The following is a 23,337-nucleotide window of genomic DNA, read 5'->3' as shown; positions in this document are numbered from 1 at the left end:
GCTATAGTTAGAAAAGTAGTGAGAAAGGCAACAAAAAGGTATTGTGATAACTTTGGGAAAGAAATCCAGGTAGAGGAGGTTTGGGGTATGATACAGAAAATGGGGGTGGTAGGAGGTGAGTGGCTTGATGCATTACTGATTTTGTATGGCAGGGAGAATGTTGCAGTTACTGACTATGAAAAAGCAGAATTTTTAACAAAAACATGAGTGTACATAGCTCAACCAATTTTAGTAAAGAACAGAGGTCTTATGGAGAAACAGTCTTGGCAAACATTCCTTATATTACCGAGAAAAAATGGTTCACGTCCTACTTAGACGTCGAATTTACATTGTCTGAAATTAAAAGGGCTGTTAATGAAGCTAGTCAGCCATCATCTGCGAAAGATGATATTGTTATATGACATTTACAAGTTTATCAGATTCGAAACTTGTTGGTTTTGAAATTCTTTAATTGAATAAGAGTTGAAGAGTGACTTCCTGCTTCCTGGAAATTAGTGGTTGTTACCTGTATATTGAAAGCTGGTCAGGATCAATCAGATCCTTCCAGTTATAGACCTATTTCACTAACTTTACATTTTGTGGTGGCATCTGTTAGTCTCGAGAGACCATGGATCTGCGCCTGGAAAGTCTTGCTTCAGTCTATGTTAGAGCAGCGTCTGTTGTGACTGTAGAGTCCCACATGGGAGTGACAATCTCGGCTGCAGCGACTGCACTTGAAAGCACTGTCCTCCAGTGTTGTCTTGGTCACATCTGTAAGATAATGGGACAAATGGTTTATTTTGTGGACAGTACTGGAAAATTTGCTGTATACCAATTTGGATTTTGTAAAAGGCGAATGACCATGGACTCAATGTTAAGTTTGGAATCTGATATTCTTAAGACTCAAGTTAATAAAGAATCAGTGGTAGCAGTTTTCTTTGATGCAGAGAAAGCCAATGATATGTTATGGTCACAAGGATTGTTGTTTAAACTGGAAAATATGGGAATAGGCAGAGGAATGTTTAATTGGATTCAAGATTTTTTATGTGGTAGGAAGATACAAGTTAGGGTGGGAACAACATTCTCTGAGTATGAGATAGAGTATGGGACTCCACAGGGGTGTGTGTAGCCCACTCCTTTTAAGCGCTGAAGAATTTAACTATGACGTTGAATGGTGAGCTACACTTTTTCTGAATTATCACAGAGTTACGGCTGATTAGGGTTAGTAAATGTTTTCAATTCTGATCATTATCTCAGCAAACCCATTGATCAGTTTGGTTGTGCCTAGATCTCACTTTTGATATCATGTAAGGAATGAGACCCAGATGTGAATGAACAGCAGTTGACTCAACTTTAGGAAGTCTGTGATTCTATTTTCTGTTTAAGAGAAACTCCACAAAGCTAGCAAGATGCACAGAATTGTTAGAGGCTGATGAATAGTAATAGAGAATTATTGATGATAGCAAGAGATTACAATTCTCAACTCCTTCATAAGGTTTGCCTTCACACATTCCTGGAATTTACAAATCGTTGATATAAAAGTGGAAGATTAATTGGATTAATAATGTGTGGATGATGGAACTAGATTTTTATTTTGAAGAAAACTTGATAAGAAAATTAGTTACAATAGCTAACAGTGGAATGCAGATACCAGTTTCACCACCGATATGCAAGGATTACCGTGTTCAACATTTTGCACATAGATGGTACAACTTCTGGGTAACTGCTGTTCCACTATTCAAGAAGGAAACTAGGAATAATTCTGGAAGCTATAGATCAGCGAGTCTCATGTCAGAGGTAAGGAAGTTACTGGAGAGAATTCTTAGGCATAGAATTTGAACCTTTGGAAGACTATGGCCTAATTAGGGGGAACCAGCATGGTTTTGTGTGTGGCAAGGCGTGTCTTACTAATTTCATTGAGTTTTTTGATGAGGTAATGAGGGTGACTGGTGGAGATAGAACCATGGATATTGTATACATGGATTTTAGTAAAGCGTTTGACAAGGAGACTTCATCCAGAAGATGAAGATGCATGGGATTCATGGTGAAATGGATATTTGGATTTTGAACTGGCTTGCCCATAGGAAATAGAGGATAGTGGTTGAAGGGACTTATTCTAGTTGGAGGTCTGTGATTAGTAGTGTTTCACAGGGATCTGCACTGTGACTTCTGTGATGTATATAAATGACCTGGATGAGTTAGTAAGTTTGGCGATGATACAAAGATCTGTGATGCTGTGGATTGTGTAGGAGACTGGCAAAGACTACAACAGGATGCAGATCTGGGTGGCTACACAGATTGAGAGGTTAAGAAGGAGTATGACATGTTTGCCTTTATTAGTCGAAACACTGAGTTCAATAGTCAGGATGTGATGTTCCAGCTTTATAAAACTCTAGTTAGGCTGCATCTTGAGCACTACATACCGTTCAGATCACACCATTATGGAAAGAATGCTGAAGCTTTGGAGAGGGTGCAGAAGAGGTTTGCCAGGAAGTTGACTGGATTAGAGGCAAAATCCGGGCATGTGCTATAGACAAACTTGGGTTGCTTTCTCTGGAGCAGCAGAGGATGAGGGGAGATCTGATGGAGGTTTATAAGATAATGAGAGGCATAGTTGGAGTAGACAGACAGTATCTTTTCCAAAGGTTAAAATGTCTAAAATCAGTGGGCATGCATCTAAGGTGGGAAGTGAAAATTTCAAAGGAGATAAGAAGACATCTTTTTTTTAAACAAAGAGTAGTGAGCACCTGGAATGCACTGCCTGGGGTGGTGGTAGAGGCAGATATATTAGATATGCACATGAATGTGAGGAAAATGAAAAGTGTGGACATTGTATAGGCAGAAGAGATCAGTTCAGTTAGCCTTTTGATTACTAATTTAATTGGTTAGCACAATAAGGTGGGCTGAAGGGCCTGGTCCTGTGCTTGTACTATGTTCTATATTCTAGTTTAGCTACTCATGCAGGTACACGTTTGTAACTTTAGGAAATTTAGGCATGATATTCTGAAATAATTGTAGCTCTAATACTGCAGTTCTCAATATTTAATGGAAATAGTAGAATAGATTTGTTCCTCCTGAAGCCAGACAAGGGAGAGCCCCTTCACTTGGTTTACAAGCAGAGAGAGTATGTACTGAGAAAGAAGGACAGACAGATGATAGGGCAAATTTGCAGTCAGTAGGTTGAGTTGCAGTATAATGGGGGTGATGATTCAAAAAGGGTGATGAATACAAGACTGAAGCTGTAGTACTTAAATGCACGCGGTAAAACCATCCACTGTTAGTCCGACCAATCAGCCTCCATGCTACAGGACTGCTTCGCTGACTTTGACTGGAATGTCTTCCATGATGAGGATGTCTCCAAATTCATGGATGGAGTCACGTGCTTCATCCAGAAGTGTATCGACGATGTTGTCCCCCAGGAGTCGGTCACGGTCTTCCCGAACCAGAAACCCTGGGTCAATTCTTCTGTGCGAGCAGCTCTTACCGTGTGCCATAGATCTTGCATTGTCAGCAATCAGAAGGAGCTCAAGAAAAGCAGCTATGATCTGCGAAAAGCTATCAAGGCTGTGAAACAACAATACAGAGACAAGATTGAGTCAAGATTCACAACGAATAGCACACGTGACTTGTGGTGGGGGTTGCATACCCTCACAGACTTCAAAGTCAAACATAGTGGTGCCACCAACATCGCGGCCTCTCTCCCAGATGAGCTCAGTCGCCTTTACGCATGGTTCAATGTCGCTAACTCTGAGTCTCCGAGGAAAGCCACCACTACAACCTGAAACCTGGTCATCTCTGAGGCTGAGGTACGCAGATGTTTCCAACGAGTGGATAGTCACAAGGCAGCGGCACCAGATGGCATTCCAGGGTGATTATTCAGGATGTGTGCAGCACAACTATCAGATGTGTTTACAGACATTTTTAATCTCTCCCGCTCCCAGTGTAGAGTGCCCTCCTGCTTGAAATTATCCATCATTGTCCCTGTACCAAAAAAGACCAAGGTAACATGCCTGAACGACTGGCGTCCTGTTGCACTCACTTCAATAATAAGCAAATTCTTGAGAGGCTGGTCAAGGACTACATCTGCAGCTTGCTACCACCCACACTGGACCCCCTACAATTCACCTACTGACACAACTGATCGACAGACAACACAATAGCCACTGCTCTATATACCATTCTTACACATCTGGATAAGAAGGATACTTACGTGAGAATGCTGTTCTTGGACTACAGTTCAGCATTCAACACCATGGTTCCATCCTGACTTGACAAGAAGCTCAGAGTCCTCAGCCTTGACCCTGCCTTGTGCTGCTGGATCTTGGACTTCCTGTCAGATCGCCAGCAGGTGGTAAGAGTGGGCTCCCTCACCTCCACCCCTCTGACTCTCAATACAGGAGCACCTCAGGGCTGTGTACTGAGTCCCCTCCTTTACTCCTTGCATACCAATGTCTGTGTCGCCACCCACGGCTCGAATCTGCTAATTAAATTTGTCGATAACACTACATTGTTTGGCCTAATCTCAAACAATAATGAGGTGGCCTACAGGGAAGAAGTCATCTTTCTGACACAGTGGCGTCATGAAAACAACTTCTCCCTCAATGTTGCAAAAACAAAGGAGCTGGTTGTGAATTACAGGGGGAATGGAGATGGGCTAACCTTATTGACATCAATGAATCTGGGATTGAGAGGGTAAACAGCTTCAAGTTCCTCAACATCCCATCACCAAGGACCTCACATGGTCTGTACACACCAGCTGTGTGGTGAAAAAGGCACAAAAGTGCCTCTTTCACCTCAGACGGTTGAGGAAGTCTGGGCCCTCAGATTCTAAGACACAATTGAGAGCATCCTAATTGGCTGCATCACTGCCTGGTATGGGAACCGTACCTCCCTTAATCGCAGGATTCTGCACAGAGTGAAGCAGACAGCCCAGGACATCTGTTGTTGTGAATTTGCTGTGATTCAGGACACTTACAAAGACTGGTGTGTAACAAGGTGTCATGGCTGAAAGAAGATTACATTTAGGAGCTTAATATCCTAGGCTCCTTATTCATTGTATCGAAAGGACAGGCAGGTAGGCAGAAGGGGTGGGCAGCTCTGTTGGTTTAAAAAAAATAGAATCAAATCCTTAGGGAGAAGTGACATAGGATCAGAAGATGTAGAATCCTTATGGAGTTAAGAAACTGCAAAAACCCTAATGGAAGTTATATACAGACCTCCGAACAGTAGTGACGGTGTGGGCGACAATTTACAAAGGGAGATAGAAAAGACATATCAAAAAGACAATGCTACTATAGTCATTGGGGATTTCAATATGCAGGTAGATTGAGAAAATCTGATTAGTGCTGATTGCGCATCAGTGAGACAGTCCTCACCCATACCTCTTCCATTTCTTCAATATCCGCACATACCATCTTCCCGCTGTCTTAGCAGTCATACCGTACCTCTTGTCCTTACTAATCACCCCACGAACCTTCACATCCAACATAACATTCTCCACAACATCCGGCATCGCCAACATGATCCTACCATCAAACATTTACACTCCCTACCAGCCCTCCCACCGCTTTCCCCAGGGATCAATTTCTCTGTGATCCACTTGTCCATTCAGCCATCCCCACTAATCTCCCTCCCAGCACTTACCCTTGCTACACCTGTCAATGCACTTCCTCCTTCACCTCCTTTCAGGGCCCAAAATAGTCCTTCTGGTGAGGCAACACTTCACCTGCAAATCTGCTGGGGTCATCTACTGTGTCCAGTGTTCCTGATGCAGCCTTCTCTATAGTGGTGAGACCCATTGTAAATTAGGGACCACTTCAATGAGCACCTCTGCCCTATCCACCAAAAGCAGATCTTCAGATCTTCCCAGTGGCCAAACATTTTATTTCAGCTTCTCATTCTGACTCTGACTCGTCAGTCCTTGGCCTCCTCTTGTGCCACAATGAGGCTACCCTCAGGAAACACCCTGCCTGAGTAGCATCCAAGCTGATCGCATGAATATCAATTTCTCCTTCCAGTTTAAAGAAAAGTTTCTCTTCCCCTCCTGTCTTCTTCAATTCCCTACTCTGCCCTGTTATCCGCCTATCACCTCCCCATGGCTTCCTGCCTCCTTCCTTTCTCCTGTGGTATATTCTTCTCTCCTATCAGATTCTTCCTCTCCAGCCTTTACCTTTCCTACCCACCTGACTTCATCTATCATCTTCCAACTATTATCCTTCCCACCCCACCCCTACATTTTTATTCTGTTGTTTTCCCCTTTCATTCCAGTCTTGAAGAAGGGCCTTGGCCCAAAACCTTGACTGTTTATTCATTTCAATAGATGCTACTTCACCTGTTGAGTTCCTCCTGTATTTTATGTCTGTTGTTTTAAGTCAGGTTGGTGCTGGATCCCAAGAGAGAATTTGTAGAATGCCAATGAGATGCATTTTTTAGAGCAGCTTTTGGTTAAACTCACGAGCGAGAGGACCAGCTATTCTCGATTTAGTGTTGTGTAATGAACTGGATTTGATTAGGGAGCTTAAGGTAAAGGAACCCTTAAGAAGAAGTATTCAGACTATGATATTATTCACCCTTCAATTTGAAAGGGAGAAGCTAAAGTCAAAAGTATCAGTGTTATAGTAAAGTAAAGGGAATTACAGAGCATGAGAGGGGAGCTGGCCAAAACTGATTGGAAGGGGACATTAGCAGGGATGATGTAGAGTAGCAATGGTTGGAGAAGAAGAATTGCCCTTAATTCGGCAGTGGAGTTATCAGGGAACTGTCATGACGGTGTTTCCGTAACAAGCTATTCTTGTTCTCACGAGGCCGAGTTGCTAGCTCGACGCTCAACCCGACTTGGATTCAAACTCGGGAGCTTTCGCTCCAGATTGCGGCGCTGATATTATTGCGCCACCAAGCGGGACCAGCAATGGTTGGAGTTTCGGGGGAAATTCAGAAGGCAAAGGATAAATACATTCCAAAGAAGAAAAAGAATTCTAAAGGCAGGGTGATGCAACCATAGCCGAGAAGGGAATACAGAGCCGACATAAAATCAAAGAAGAGGGCATATAATAGAGCAAAAACTAATGCAAAGTTTGAGGATTGGGGAACTTTTAAAAACCAGCAGAAGGGAACTGAAAAGCCACAAGGAGGGAAAAGATGAAATATGAAGGAACGCAAGCCAACAATATCAAATATTTCTTGCATCTGCTGATTTTTTCTTGAATATCACAGAGGATGTCAAAGGTTTTTTTCAGATATATAAAGAGCAAACGAAATGCAGAGGTGGATATCGGGTTACTGGGAAATGACACTGGACAGGTAGTAATAGGGGACAAAGAAATCTCTCTTTCAATATTTTTATTAGTTTCTGCATAAAAGAATACGGAGTACTAGAAGATATATATTATAAGTCAAAAGAAAAAAAATATAATAGTAGCAAATACATTGTATTAAAAATACAGTTACAATCACAAAACCCTGTGTTCATAAAACTACACCCACTACCAAAGTCAGAGCTCTTAGGAAAAGCAAGAAAAAAGGGGAAAAAACCCTTATCATATAATAAAATATATTATTAGCCACCATCTGTACTGTTACAACAAATCAAAGGTTTTGAAAATAACTCAAAAATGGTCCCCACAATGTATAAAAGTCTTGGCTAGGTTCAAAAAAAGAACAACGGATCTTCTCTAAATTTAAGCATGACATAACATCACGTAACCATTGAGCATCAGTAGGCGGAGCAGCATCCTTCCATTTAAGCAAAAGCGCCTTCCTAGCTATAAGAGAAATAAAAGCCAAAACATGCAAATCAGGTGTCTCCAAAAGAAAGTATTTTCCTCCAACAATACCAAATAATGCGGTCAAAGGGTTAGGCTTAAAATTTACCTTGTAAAGTACTGAGAAAGTTTGGAGTACTTCCTTCCAGTCTTTCAAGGCTCGGACATGTCCAAAACATGTGAATTAATGAAGCTTCTCCACTATTACATCTATCACAGAAAGGAGATATATCTGAATAAAAACAAGATAGTTTATGTTTAGACATGTGAGCCCTATGAATCACTCTAAATTGAAAGAGGGAATGACGGGCACATAACGATGAAGTGTTCACCAATTTAAAATTTTCATTCAAATTTCCTCAGAGATTGAAGTCTGTAAATCTTGTTCCCAAAGATTTTTTAATTTTGTCTATTAGAGAATTTCTCATTCCTAGCAACATACCATAAATATTGGATATTGAACCATTATAAAAAGGTTTCAAATTAAAAATTACAGCTAATAAGTCCTTATCGGAACTTAGAGGAAATGTATATAGTTGAGAACGCAGAAAATCTCTAATTTGTAAATAACCGAAAAAAGTAAGTTTTGGGGAAACTATATTTAGCTGACGTTTGGTCAAACGAAAGAAGGCTTCCTCCACAAACAAATCCTGGAAGCATTAAATACCCAATCCAGCCTATTCTTTAAAAACTGAATCGGTCATCGAAGGTTTAAAAAAATAGTTAGAACAAATGGGGACTAGATTGTCCTCACAGTTAATACAATATGTCCAAAACAGAAGATTTCGTATATTAACTGCCCAATAATAAAACCTAAAATTTGGTAAAGCTAAACCTCCATTCTTCTTAGATTTTTGAAGTTGAACTTTATTTAGTCGAGAATGTTTGTTTTTCCATATATAAGAAGATATAATAGAATTGAGAGAATCAAAAGAAGATTTAGGAATAAAAATGGGTAATGCCTGAAGAAGGTATATAAATTTAGGTTAAATGTTCATTTTAATAGAGTTAATTCAGCCAATCAAGGATAATGAAAAAGGTGATCAGTTTGATAGTGTCCTTTTTACAAAATTCAGTAAAGTAAGAAAATTTTCATTAAATATGTATGTATAATTCTTGGTAATTGTTACACCCAAGTAGGTAAATTGATTTCTTACAATTTTAAAAGGAAGGTTAGTATTAATTGGTAACAAACTATTCAGAGGAAAATGTTCATGCTTATGCAAATTCAGTTTGTATCCTGGGGACAAAGAAATCTCATACGAACTGAATAAGTATTTTGCATTAGCCTTCACTGTGGAAGACACTAGCAGTATGCCAGAAGTTCAAGAGTGTCGGGGGGCAGAAGTGCATGAAGTTGACATGACAAGGAAGAAGGTTCTTGGGAAACTGAAAGGTCTGAAGTCATGTAAGATACCTGGAACAGATAAATTAACCCCCAGGGATCGGAAAGAGATGGCTGAAGAGATTGTGGAGGCATTAGTAAGAATCTTTTCAGAATCATTCAATTTTGGTATCATCTGAAAGACTGTAAAATTGTAAATGTTACTCCACTATTCAAGGGAGGAAGGCAGAAGAATGGAAATTATAGGTCAGTTAACCTGACAGTTGTGGTCGGGAAGATGTTGGAGTAGATAGTTAAAGATGAGGGACGTGGAGGCACATGATAATATATTCTGAAGCCAATAATTTCCTAAAGGGAAAATTTTCCCCAACAAATCTGTTGGAATTCTTTAAGGAAATAATAAGCAAGATAGACAAAGGAAAATCAGTGGATGTTGTGTACTTAGATTTTCAGAAGGCCTTAACAAGGTGCCACATATGAGATTGCTTAGTGAGTTAAGAGCCTATGGTATTACAGGAAATATACAAGTATGGATAGAGCATTGGCTGATTGGCAAAGTGTGGGAATAAAGGGAGCCTTTTCTAATTAGCTTGTAGTGACTAGTGGTGTTCTGCAAGGGCCAGTGTTGCAACCGTTTCTTTTTGCAATGTATATCAATAACTTCATTGATGGAATTGATGACTTAAGTGCCCAAGTTTGCAGATGATACGAAGAGAGGTGGTGGGGCATGTAGTGTTGAGGAAGCAGGGAGTATACAGGAGGATTTAGACAGACTAGGAGAATGGGCAAAGAAGTTGCAGATGGACTACAGTGCTGGAGATTGTATGGTCATGCACTTTAGACGAAGGACTAAATGCATAACTTATTTTCTGAATGGGGAGAAAATTCAAAAATCCACGTTGCAAAAAACTTGGGAGCCCTCATACAGGATTCCCTAAAGGTTAACTTGCAGGTTGAGCCAGTGGTTAGGAAGGCAAATGTAATGTTAACATTCATTTCAAGAGAACTAGAATACAAAAGGTTGTAATGTTGAGGCTTTATTAGGCACCGGTGAGGCCTCATTTGGAATATTGTGACCAGTTTTAGGCCCTTTATCTGAGAAAGGATGTGCTGACATTGTAGAGGGTTCTGAGCAGGTTCGTGAGACTGATTCCTAGAATGAAAAAGATATCATATGAGGAGCACATGATGGCTCTGGGCCTGTACTCACTGGAATTTAGAAGAATGAGGGGAGATCTCATTGAAACTTATCAAATGTTGAGAGGCGTAAGTAGAGATGATGTGAAGAGGATGTTTCCTATGGATCAGAAGGCACAGCCTCAGAATAGTGGGATGTCCATTTAGATCAGAGATTAAAAACGTTTCTTTAGTCAGCGGCTGGGAATCTGTGGAATTTGTTGACACAGGTATCTGCAAAGGCCAGATCATTGGGTGTTCTTAAGGCAGGGGTTGAAAGATTCTTGATTCTCCAGGGCATGGAAAGTTGTGGGGAGAAAACAGGAGAATGGAATTGAGAGGGAAATGAATCAGCCATGATAAAATGGTAGAGCAGACTTGATGCACTGAATGGCCTAATTCTGATCTTGTGTCTTATGGCCTTTTCAGGCACTAGGCCTATTATTATCATAGCAGGTAGGTATCTGGGTGGAAGAATTCAGGCCTCCCTGCACTTACTCAAGCAGCCAGAAAATCTCACCACTGCTGAGCTTTCTGACTTATTGAAATATTACAGCCATCATCTGTGGTGAACTAGCCAGGCAAATTTATGTCATTAAGGAACACTGGTCACTATCACTATTCTTTAAAATCAACTTTCCTAGTTGCTTTCTAGTCATGTGTTTGAACTCTAAAGTTCCAGTCAACTATGGATCGACTGATGATTGACATCACTACAGTATGTCCAGTGTCACGCTGCCTATTTCTATTATTCACACTGAACACTAGGAAATGCCAAAGAGGTTTCACAATTGATTTTGAATTTTGCGTTCAATCATGCAGCTGGAGAAATGCTTGTGATATGCAATTGAGTTCATGGGTCAATGCCTGGCAAATATGTGTGAAGATGCTTGAACTAGACACTTAAACATATTGATTGTGATGATGCAAACCAATTTAGAGACTTCTCGTATGAATCTTTCAGAATTTTCTGTTTATTGTTATTCATCACTGGAGTGTAACTTTAGTATTTGTAATTAAGGTAATGCCATTGTATCGACGTTGATGGATAATACTAGATAGTTATAAAATAACATTAAACTCCTCTTCTTAAACTAAGCTGTTATTAAAGTATATGCAAAATAAATTAATTTTCTGCATCGTGACCTTTAAGTAAATCTGATATCACATGAAACAATGCCTACTCAGGTGGAAAATTCCACACTTGCTTTCCTTTGTCATAACTGCTACACCTACATTTCAGATTTTTACCTTGGTCACTTACCTTAGTTTTTGAAACACTGTGTGATGTAGAAATATTTAGAATTAAGAGTTGTTGCTTAAAAGGGAATTTTAATTATTATTATTATATTATCTGTAAAACTGAAATGATTCATTTCATGATGGAACTGGGGAATTAAAATACAGCTCTTTTAAACTCTGGTTAGGCCACACTTGGAGTACTGTGTCCAGTTCTGGTCGTCTCACTATAGGAAAGATGTGGAAGCATTGGAAAGGGTACAGAGGAGATTTACCAGGATGCTGCCAGGTTTAGAGGGTATGCATTATGATCAGAGATTAAGGAAGCTAGGGCTTTACTCTTTGGAGAGAAGGAGGATGAGAAGAGACATAATAGAGGTATACAAGATATTATGAGGAATAGATAGAGTGGACAGACAGCACCTCTTCCCCAGGGCACCACTGCTCAATACAAGAGAACATGGCTTTAAGCTAAGGGGTGGGAAGTTCAAGTTCAAGATATTTGAGGAAGGTTTTTTACTCAGAGAGTGGTTGGTGCGTGGAATGCACTGCCTGAGTCAGTGGTGGAGGCCGATGCACTAGTGAAACTTAAGAGACCACTAGACAGGTATATGGAGGAATTCAAGGTGGGGCGTTATATGGGAGGCAGGGTTTAAGGGTTGGCACAACATTGTGGGCCATAGGACCCGTACTGTGCTGTACTATTCTATGTTCTATGTTCTATGAAATAAAAAGCTAGTGTCAATATTGTTGGCCATAACACTGACAGTCTTTGGGGTTTGAAAGTATTGACTAAGCATTTAAAAAAAACTCAAACTTTATAGACAATAGACAATAGGTGCAGGAGTAGGCCATTTGGCCCTTCGAGCCAGCACCGCCATTCACTGTGATCATGGCTGATCATCCACTATCAGTATCCAGTTCCTGCCTTATCCCCATAACCTTTGATTCCACTATTTTTAAGAGCTCTATCCATCTCTTTTTTGAAAGCATCCACAGACTTGGCCTCCACAGCCTTCTGGGGCAGAGCATTCCATACATTCACCACTCTCTGGGTGAAAAAGTTTTTCCTCAACTCCGTTCTAAATGGCCTACTCCTTATTCTTAAACTGTGGCCTCTGGTTCTGGACTCACCCATCAGTGGGAATATGCTTCCTGCCTCCAGCATGTCCAATCCCTTAATAATCTTATATGTTTCAATAAGATCCCCTCTCAGCCTTCTAAATTCCACAGTATACAAGCCCAGTCGCTCCGATCTTTTGACATATGACAGTCTCGCCATCCCGGGAATTAACCTTGTGAGCCTACACTGCACTCCCTCCATAGCAAGAATGTCCTTCCGCAAATTTGGAGACCAAAACTGCACACAGTACTCCAGGTGTGGTCTCACCAGGGCCCTGTACAGCTGCAGAAGGACCTCTTTGCTCTTATACTCAATTTCCCTTGTTATGAAGGCCAGCATGCCATTAGCTTTTTTCACTGCCTGCTGTACTTGCATACTTGCTTTCAGTGACTGATGTACAAGAACACTTAATTCTCGTTGTGCTTCCCCTTTTCCTAACTTGACTCCATTTAGATAATAATCTGCCTTCCCGTTCTTACCAAAGTAGATAACCTTATATTTATCCACATTAAACTGCATCTGCCATGCATCTGCCCACTCACCCAGCCTGTCCAAGTCACCCTGCATTCTCATTACATCCTCCTCACATTTCACACTGCCTCCCAGCTTTGTGTCATCGGCAAATTTGCTAACGTTACTTTTAATTCCCTCATCTAAATCATTAATATATATTGTAAACAGCTGCAGTCCCAGCACTGAACCCTGCGGTACCCCACTGGTCACCGCCTGCCATTTCGAAAGGGACCCGTTAGTGGCTACTCTTTGTTTCCTGTCAGCTAGCCAATTTTCAGTCCATGTCAGTACTCTGCCCCCAATACCATGTGCCCTAATTTTGCCCACTAATCTCCTATGTGGGACTTTATCAAAGGCTTCCTGAAAGTTCAGGTACACTACATCCACTGGCTCTCCCTTTTCTATTTTCATAGTTACATCCTCAAAAAATTCCAGAAGATTAGTCAAGCACGATTTCCCTTTCGTAAATATATGCTGACTTGGACCAATCCTGTTACTATTATCCAGATGTGTCGTAATTTCATCTTTTATAATTGACTCCAGCATCTTTCCCACCACCGACGTCAGGCTAACCGGTCTATAATTCCCTGTTTTCTCTCTTCCTCCCTTCTTGAAGAGAGGGACAACATTAGCCACCCTCCAATCCACAGGAACTGATCCTGAATCTATAGAACATTGGAAAATGATTACCAATGTGTCCACAATTTCTAAAGCCACCTCTTTAAGTACCCTGGGATGCAGACCATCAGGTCCTGGGCACTTATCAGCCTTCAGACCCAGCAGCCTATCCAACACCATTTCCTGCCTAATATAAATTTCCTTCAATTCATCCATTACCCTAGGTCTTTTGGCCACTATTACATCTGGGAGATTGTTTGTGTCTTCCCTAGTGAAGACAGATCCAAAGTACCTGTTCAACTCGTCTGCCACTTCCTTGTTCCCCATAATAGATTCACCTGCTTCTGTCTTCAAGGGCCCAATTTTGGTCTTAACTATTTTTTTCCTTTTCACATACCCAAAGAAGCTTTTACTATCCTCCTTTATATTCTTGGCTAGTTTACCTTCGCACCTCATTTTTTCTCCGCGTATTGCCTTTTTAGTTACTTTCTGTTGCTCTTTAAAAGTTTCCCAATCCTCCGGCTTCCCACTCGTCTTTGCTATGTTATACTTCTCTTTTATTTTTATGCTGTCCAATACTTCCCTTGTCAGCCACGGTCTCCCCTTACTCCCCTTAGGATCTTTCTTCCTCTTTGGAACGAACTGATCCTGCACCTTCCGCATTATTCCCAGAAACACTTGCCATTGTTGTTCCACTGTCATCCCTGCTAGGGTATTGTTCCATTGAACTTTGGCCGGCTCCTCCCTCATAGCACCATAGTTCCCTTTGTTCAACTGTAATACTGACACTTCCGAGTTTCCCTTCTCCCTCTCAAATTGTAGATTAAAACATATCATATTATGGTTACTACCTCCTAATGGCTCCTTTACCTCGAGGTTCCTGATCAAATCCGGTTCATTGCACAACACTAAGTCTAGAATTGCGTTCTCTCTGGTAGGCTCCAGTACAAGCTGTTCTAAGAATCCATCTCGGAGGGACTCCACAAACTCCCTTTCTTGGGGTCCAGTACCAACCTGATTCCTCCAGTCTACCTGCATGTTGAAATCCCCCATAACAACTGTAGCATTACCTTTGCGACATGTCAATTTTAACTCTTGTTTCAACTTACACCCTACATCCAGACTACTGTCTGGGGCCTGTAGATATCTCCCATAGGGGTCTTTCTACCCTTAGAATTTCTCAGTTCTATCCATACTGACTTTCATTAATGAACTTTTGTGAAAAAGATCTCCTACATTTCATTAATATAGTTTATGCATGATTCCTGACCCCCAGTAATGCGGTCAACTCTTGCCTAAACATAACTGACTATTCAATGGGATATGGGTGGTAAATACAAAAATGTTCACATGGTGCTCTCATCCTGTTAACAAGTAATTCATGGCCAAATTTCAGGCCTATACCACTTACATTTAAACATTGATTCTGATGTATTGAAATATCAAAAGCAAAATGAAGAGAGACAACAAGTCATGATGTAGAGTTTCAACAGACAATATTGAAGGGTCTGTTTAGTTTTCCATAAGACTCCACACCCCACCCCAACTCAGTTTAGAAAGATGAGGGGAGGATCTCATGGAAACCTACTGATCATTGAAAGGCCTGGATGTAGAAGATGTAAGAGAATGTTCCCATTAGCAGGCAAGTCTAGAACCATGGACACAGCCTCACAATAAAGGGATGTCCCTTTATCATGAAGATGAGTAGAAATTTCTTTGAACAGGGGTGGAAAATTTGTGGAATTCATTGCCACAGACTGCAGTCGAGGCTCACTCAATGGATATATTGAAAATAAAGGGCTAATAGATTTTTGATCAGTAAGTATGCCGAAGGTTTCATGAGAAGCCAGGAGAATGGGGCTAAGGGGGAAAAATAAATCAACTATGATCAGTGGGTTGAATGGCCTAATTCTAGCTCCTATGTCTTAAGATTATAAGGGATCATCTTACAGACCTGACATGTCAGCAGCTTTCCTTCTTTCAAAAAGATGCTGTTAAACACAATGAGCTTCTCCAGAAGTTGTTTGCTGTTGCAAAAGTTGCAACGTAGTTGACTTTTCAGTCTTGAGAAGCATAGCCAGAGGAATATGAAAGAAAGTGAGATGATAGCACTATTTTGGTCCAATTGTTCTTTCTTTATTTTTATTAGTCACTAGCTGGTTATCACCAGGATCGTCCTCAGCTGCTTCTGTCACTGGCTGAAGGGCTGTATCCCAATTCAATGTGTTGAGCAATCTTCACAACTACCAGAAAACTATTCCATTGATGGTGACTATACCCAAAATCAGTTCAACTAAATAAAAATATTCACCAAAGTATTCGAGGGGATTGACTTCATATTCAATATTTGCAAGATTAAGTATATTTGAGCAACTTGTCCCCATTGCACAACATTGCCCTCTGACAACAAGACCTTAAAAATTGTGGAGCAATTCCCACTTTTGGGAATTGCCTCGAGATAAAAGCAAACAGCCACAATGAAATAATCCATTGGCTTCAATGCAGCAGCAATTCTTCATCAATGAGGAAAACAATATTTAAAAATCAAGACCTCAGACCTTGCACAAACCCATGGTCTATAAGCACCCAATAATCACAAAACTCTTACGTGATCCTGAGGCCAGTACGAACTACAAATACATCACAAAGCAGGGGAAAATTACCATCAATGTTGTTTCCACAAAATCTTCTAAACTCACTATAAATAAAGCTGACTTCACCAGTATGATGGCTTTTATTCTACTCATTTTATTCTGAGCTCAGCTGTCAGAATAAGTTAGCTGAACAGAGGAAATAAAGTGTTCAAAGCTGCCTTGAAAATTTGCAGCAATCCCATTGATTGTTTGGAATCCCTGACTCGTGACTGCTCAAAATTGAGAAGAAATATTCAAAATGATATTGAGAGCCGAAAGGCCTTGCATCAGAAGGAACTGCCTAAGCAGAATAAGGAGACTAAGCTGTAAAGAAACTGGTTTACCCTCCACTTGCAGGTCTGACAGCATTGCAATCGCCATGAAATTAAGTGTATCAGTGGAGACTTCAAGATGACACAGGTATGAATGCTAGTCACTTTGTAAATTTTCTTTTATAATAGAAAAAATTCAAAATGTTACAGTTAAGGAAACTACCTCACAAAAAAAGAAAACGGTTTATGCACTTGGATTCCATTGAGAATCTTTAGAACGGTGCAATAATATCATCAAATGTGGCAAGTGTTTCAGCTCATGATCCAATTTCAAGTTCATGCTGGAACATTATCTTCAAGCATCATGTTCTTCCAGTCTTTGCATTATTTTATCTGTGATCTTCTTTTTCACTACTTCAACTGAAACATTCAAATCTGTATTATTTCAACGAATATAACACGTTCAAAAAGCCCAAGATCCAATACAAACGCACACACAAATAGACTTGCTTACTCTTTGCATGTGAGGATACAAGTAATTTATCAAGACCACAAACACTTCCTGCTCTCATGGGTATGCTGGAACTGTTTTGTTGGCTGTGATTCTTGCCAATTTCAACAAAGAATTGAACGTGCTTCTGTACTTGGTTACTTTAACTGTAAAGTTTAGAGTCCATTTAAAGCAAATTACTGCTGTATTTACTTTAATTGTTGTCATATGGGTTTTCTGATGTTTTCAATAAAATGAGCCGGAGTTACAATTAGTCAGTGCAACCTTGTCCTTTTCCTAAAATTCCAGACTGTTGCAGACAGGAAGTTGCATTCTGAGCCAGGTAAATTAGCATGTTCAAGCACATATCCCTGTTGTTGGTCAAATTGCACTGAAGACCTTGAGAACAAATTAAACTTCTTCCAAGACCTCTCTCTTAACATTTTGACAGAAACACTCCTCAACTATTAAATTTGGTTGACCACAATTCTGAAACTTGTTTATCCAAATAAATCAATGTATATTTTCAACACTTCAGATAAACCAATTTTAAAGTATTTCTACAAAATATTTTATATGAAATATACTTAAACTGAATGAGTGGGACATTGTCTACCCTTAGTTTTCGACCTGAACTGTTTGTTTAAGTATAGGAATGAAGAGAGTACAATATGCTTCTTGATCCCTCGTAAGCAGGTAGGGAATGGGGATTCTCAGTAGTTTTGTGGGTTGAGAGAGGGACCTGCCTCTGCCTTGAATCCAAGAGAAGCACCTAGCTAGATAATTTCGTCTGGCTTACTGAAGCTTTTCACACAGGCCCGCACTTGGAGGAACAGTTTCTATCTTCAGAATGCTTAAGTGTGTATGGAACTTAATGATATAAATCAGGAGATGGCTGACTTTGATTGATGCCATGGCCTCTTTAACAGAATCATCCATTAATTTCAGGCAGCCATCCCATATCAACTATAGTAGGTTTGTTGTATGAGGAAAGATTAAATAGACTAGGCCTGTAATATCTTCAGCAAAATGAGAGGTTATCAAGTTGAACCATGCAGCATCCTCATAGGGCTGAACAGAGCAGGTACAGTTTCCCTTAGCTGGACTCTCTAGAACAAAGGGCCACAATCTCAAAATAAACAACAATCTATTTAGGACAGAAATTTAAAAAAAATCTTTTACTGAGACAATAAATTATTGGAACCCATTTTCCTAGAGGGCTGTGGCAATTAGTTGTTTTGTTCCAGGCAGAGTTTAATAGATGTTTAGACAGTGAAAGGAATCACAGAGTATTCGGACAGAGAGAGATCATATTAACTGGTGCAGCAGGCACAAGAGGCCAAGTAGCTAAGTTCTGCTTCTTTACTTTATAATCATGTTCTTATTTGTCTGCTTTCTGCCAGGCAGTTAGCTTAAGATTCTCCAATAAGTTGTGATGGGTAGTAAGATTCTCAGTAAACCAAAGTCAAAAATAAGATTCAATGTGTCTATCAACATTTTTGATTATCATTTTCAATGCATCTCCAACTCTATTTGATATACCTTAACAAATTAAGGTACATGCACTGTTTCCAAGTTTCACAATAGTAGTTTACAATTAAATATCCAAATCTGAATGAATGTACACATTTGTCTAACCCAGTTAGATGCATCCCATATCAATTGACCCAGCACCTCTTCCATAGTTTTTTTACAAAGGGAGCTCTGAACAGAAATTGGGTTTATGTCTTGCAGAGAAACTAAATCCTGAATCCTGATTCTAGAATTAATGTATTACCCCTTCTTAACTTTAACAAGATTTCTCACATTCACCTTATGATGCACTTGCCATAATAGATGACTAGATGCTCAATTTTATAACTGAAAACCAATACAATGCCACAGAATTTTAGGCTTTAATAAGTTACTTAATAAACTGAGTTCATGAGTATTGTTAACATTCAGTTGTTTTTTCCTTGGAATTTTGTTCTGTTCCAGCAGTAGATATTAGACAGTTTGTTGATGCTGCATGGGTATATGAAGTATTACTAACTACAGAAGCATTGCGACTGGATATCAAATCTATCCATACTATCCTTTAGCATTATCAGTCACATACTTATAGATACTAATAACAACATTTCAACAGTAAACCCAACACTGTCCTCAGGCACAAGTTAGTCAAATGACAAGTCTGTCTGTCTGTATCTTGTTTTACGGTGGTTGGCATCCAACTTAATGGTGCATTACTGCCACCAAATGACAAGTTCCCCTGGCGACACTCCTTATATACACTTTCAAGTGAACAGGGCATAGGCAGGGTTTAATGCTCGATTCTGATTGGTTGGATCAGAATTGCCTATTTCTGATTGGTTAGTTTGAATAGGCTTTGTTCTGATTTTTTTTAGGTCACTCACTCTTTAGAAATATGTAGTTCCAGACTGGAGCTATCTCTACACTCTTAGAACATACATTTAGGACCCCCATATGCTCCATCTCTAATGATTCCCTAAATTTTCTCAGGTAAGCATTCTCCTCTTAATGAGGCCAACTTTCTTGGCAAGGAAAAGCATGCCATTCAGGACTGAATATTAAACCCTGCCCGTGCCCTATTCACTCCAGAGGGTGTATAAGGAGGTGTCTCTAGGGGAACTTGTCACTGCACTAACTTGTCCTGAGGAAGATGGTCAGGTTTACTGTTGAAATGTTGCAATCTGCATCCGCAAGTATGTGATTGTTAAGGCCAAATGGTAGTATGTGAAGTATTTTAAAAAACTGCAGAGATAAGACATATTTTTCTTTGCATTGTAATTATAAAGACTGAAGACTTGTAGATTTAAATGTAGAAACCCAAATAGATAGCAACCTCAAAGTGTTCAATTTTTATCAATTAGTATCTATAAGTATGTGACTGATAATGCTAAAGGATAGAATGGATAGATTTGATAACCAGTCACAAAGCTTCTGTAGTTAGTAATACTTCATATACCCATGCAGCATCAACCAACCGTCTAATATCTACTGCTGGAACATAACAACATTTTTAAACTTTATCTGTAAGAAGCAGAAAATTACAAAAACATACTTTTAGATTTCTTTAAATTAATCCTGGAGTCTTCAAATTTAGGCAATTTTAATGACATTAGTGATGTTGATTGGATGTAATTTAACACCGGAGATGATAACATTGGAGATGATGAATAACTCCAACTCCACTATTTATGACAATTACCAAGAGTGTTGTATTTGAAGGGCACAAAGCATCATTGAGGATCCCTACCATCCATCTCACAATCACTTTGGCCCACTACCATCAGGAAGGAGGTACAAGAGCAGCAGGACTGGGACTGCATGACTGGGTAACAGATATTTCCCTCAGGTTGTGAGACTAATGAATATCTTGCCACCACTGAGGTCTCGTCACTAGGATAGCAAACTGTTTACTGTTTACTGTTTACCTACGCTATGTACTACATATGCTTTGAATTATATTTTATTAACTTAATTGTGATAATATTTTCTTTTATGTGCAGTCTGTGATATAAGCTTTGTGGGTGTACTGTGGTCAAGAGGAAAGCTGTTTCATTTGGTTTTGTATATGTATAGTCAGAAGGCAATAAACTTGAACTAGAACTTGAAGCGGGATGTGAGTGACATGTACAATACTGTGAAAAAGTGTTATATAACAAGAATAGCTAAGACTTTTTCACAGTACTGTATTTGTCAACTTTGAGTAGAGAGCAAGTTTTTAAATCTGACGGAAGCAAAGGATGTTAGGAATGGTGAGTGTGAAACTCTACAGGAAGGGTGTGGGACATATGGCAGAGGAGGAGAGCTGGGGGTAAGGGATGGTGGGGGTGTAGACACACCAAGCCCTGAGACACGAGGCAAGGTAATTTGATTCTAAACAATAGATTTATTGATCATTACAGAATGACTCTCTGGTGCTTTCTGCTTCCTCCTCTCTCTCTTTCCCACTTCATAACCATGATATCCTCCTCTCTGCACCCTTCTCACCCTCACAACAGACAACCAGGTTTATCATCACTCATGTATGTCATGAAATTTGTTACTTTTCCAGCAGCAGTACAGTGCAATACATAAAATTACTACAGTGCTGTGGATAGGTTTTAGGCACGTGTGTGTGTGTGTGTGTGTGTGTGTGAAGTTAAGTACAATGAAGTTCTAACATTCCATTGGCTGAATTGTTACCATCTTCCTGGATCCAATCAATGCAGAATCAATGATTTCATCTGAACTTGTAGCCGTATGAATTAAATTTTGACCAGGCTTTAAACAGTATACTAAATTATAATTTCTAGAAGACTATTTCCCTAGCCTCAGAAAGTGAATTGAAAAGAATAAAGTATAGTTCTGCCTCTGTTTTATGAAAAAGTAATATATATTTTTAAATAATTTCCATTTTAGTCATTGCTTTTTAGATTTCATCTACAATCTTAATTCTGTGTGCATGTTTTAGTCTCTATTTTACCTTACGTAAAATAACTTCTAAAAAAGTATAGTCAGCATATTGTAGATTTTTGCTTTCTCCCCAGGAGAATTTTTCAGTTTGATTGTCTGCCTAGCCTCCTTGATGACTTTGCTGTTGACAGACACCTCAAATCCCCTGTGCCAGACTGAAAGTCAAATCTAACAAGAGAAAATCAAAGCCACATACCTTGTTAAGTTTCCATGGGCAGCTTCTTTTAAAATTTTCAGCAAACAACATCCTTTCATTATTGACTGCCAGGTCATAAATCAGAATATTTAAGAATTACCATTGAGCAAATTGCATTTTTTTGCTAATATCTTTAATAGTCTAGTGAAGGCTTGGTTTTACAAGACGCTATGCTAAATGGTAGGCCACCATCAGCTTTGGTACTATTCCTGTTTGTTTCAGCAGAGACCGAAGATAGATGTACCTAAAGATTTCAAGTATGTACTGTATATGCTCTCCTCCCTGTGACAACTACTTACTTACTGCAAGGGAACTTTGGAGTGCAGTAGGTGAACGGCTTTCCCATGGGATCTTTCCCATAATGCAATACAGGCATGGAAGACACATACATATAATGTATATTTCATTACGTGTAGAACAGTGGATCTCCCACAAAATGTTCATCAAGGCAATACTCCCTCTTCAAGAGTCCACACAACACTATCCCCAATCGTCCCTCCCTTGCTCACTGCCAGAACGACAAAAAACGGAAACATCTTGATATGATATAAAAACTACCAAAGTTATTGGAAATGACATCAACAGTACAGAAATGAGGTGTGCTGGGAATTAGCATCTTGTGAGTGAGAGAATCCTGTTGTAAAGTGTGAAAAACAAGCAATGTTTTGACAAGGGGATGACAAACAGGATAGCGTGAATTTGAGCGATTGTGCAAAACTGGTGACATCAGATCATCTGTCAAACATGAAATGCTTCTGATTTTAATATGGTTAAAACCTCAGGGAAGTATTTGGTGCAGGAGTAGACAGTGAAAACTTGTTTAAAAAGAAAATGATAGAGTCAGAATTATGGATATCACAAAATTGCTTCAGCTGTTTGTAAATAATCTGTATGCAGCTCAGATTTTCTCTTATCTGAATATTTTTCACATTGTGGAGTTTGATTTGTGTTTTATTATTGCAGAAAATCTGCCTGCTTTGTGAAAATGCCACTAATATTCAGGTTATCTGGATGGTTTGACTGTTTTTATTGCAGAACAGAGGAACTAGTGATGTGTTATGTAGAAAGGTGAAACACAAGGGCTCTGCATTACTTTTCAAGTGAGGTCAATGAAAGAAATAAACCGACATAAAAACAGAAAAAAAACTGTAAATAATTATTAATATTATACAAATCCTGAAAAAGTAGAAATAACTTACCTTCTTTCCTGGTGCAGTAAAATCTGCTTTGAAACCATTAACTTGCCAGGTCTTTCCTGGTAAACATTGGCTTTGCGTCATTGATTTCCCAGCATAATCCAGATAAACATAGCCATACCATCACTGACACCAATCCTCATTTCAGGGTGGAATTGCACAGAATGTAATATGTTATCACTGCAACATTATTACACAACTCATTTCCAACTGTGCCAGATGTTATCCTCCTTTTCAGACATCATTCCCTTGTCAAATGTTTCTTGTTTCACAAAAATACTTCAGTCATACCTTACATTCAGACATCAATCTTTAAGTTCTTTGGTTTATTTACCA

General features: G+C 39.5%; 1 long non-coding RNA gene across 1 annotated transcript; it reads right to left on the bottom strand.

Moving 5' to 3' along the window:
• Positions 1 to 445: 445 nt before the first annotated feature.
• LOC134344778 (uncharacterized) lies at positions 446 to 23,052 on the bottom strand. Its single transcript, XR_010017519.1, has 4 exons — positions 23,005 to 23,052; positions 21,806 to 21,870; positions 7,849 to 7,971; positions 446 to 750 (listed from the first exon to the last, which is right to left on the bottom strand). It is a non-coding gene; the product is annotated as an uncharacterized LOC134344778 (long non-coding RNA).
• Between the last annotated feature and the right edge of the window lie 285 nt (positions 23,053 to 23,337).

The sequence above is a fragment of the Mobula hypostoma genome, chromosome 4, assembly GCF_963921235.1.
Source record: "Mobula hypostoma chromosome 4, sMobHyp1.1, whole genome shotgun sequence".
NCBI classification, from domain to species: Eukaryota; Metazoa; Chordata; class Chondrichthyes; order Myliobatiformes; family Myliobatidae; genus Mobula; species Mobula hypostoma.
This window is presented reverse-complemented; position numbering and strand designations above follow the sequence as displayed.